The sequence below is a fragment of the Octopus bimaculoides genome, unplaced genomic scaffold, assembly GCF_001194135.2.
Source record: "Octopus bimaculoides isolate UCB-OBI-ISO-001 unplaced genomic scaffold, ASM119413v2 Scaffold_145100, whole genome shotgun sequence".
Lineage (NCBI taxonomy): Eukaryota > Metazoa > Mollusca > Cephalopoda > Octopoda > Octopodidae > Octopus > Octopus bimaculoides.
Window position 1 is genome coordinate 1 of NW_026316481.1, and position 310 is coordinate 310.

Sequence of the window (310 nt, forward strand, 5' to 3'; positions counted from 1 at the left end):
GGAGCTTCTTCCCAACATCCACGCCTGTGCTTATGTTAAAAAATCTTTGCAAAAAAGTTTCAAGCTGAAAGTAACTCATGAAAATCTACAGAATTTAAAATTGGGTTGAGGAAATAAAGAAAAAAACGTTTTAAATAATATAGTATCAGAAGTGTAAATATAAAAATAAAGCAGAAAATTAATGGGTTCGTCCGGGATTCGAACCCGGGACCTCTCGCACCCTAAGCGAAAATCATACCCCTAGATCAACGAGCCAACTGACAATTCTCGCTGAAAATTATCTAGTAATTGTAACTATGTAGTGGCGAGT

At 36.1% G+C, this 310-nt stretch overlaps 1 non-coding gene across 1 annotated transcript; it reads right to left on the minus strand.

Moving 5' to 3' along the window:
- Window positions 1–183: 183 nt before the first annotated feature.
- Window positions 184–255, minus strand: Trnap-agg (transfer RNA proline (anticodon AGG)). The gene has a single exon. It is a non-coding gene; the product is annotated as a tRNA-Pro (tRNA).
- Between the last annotated feature and the right edge of the window lie 55 nt (window positions 256–310).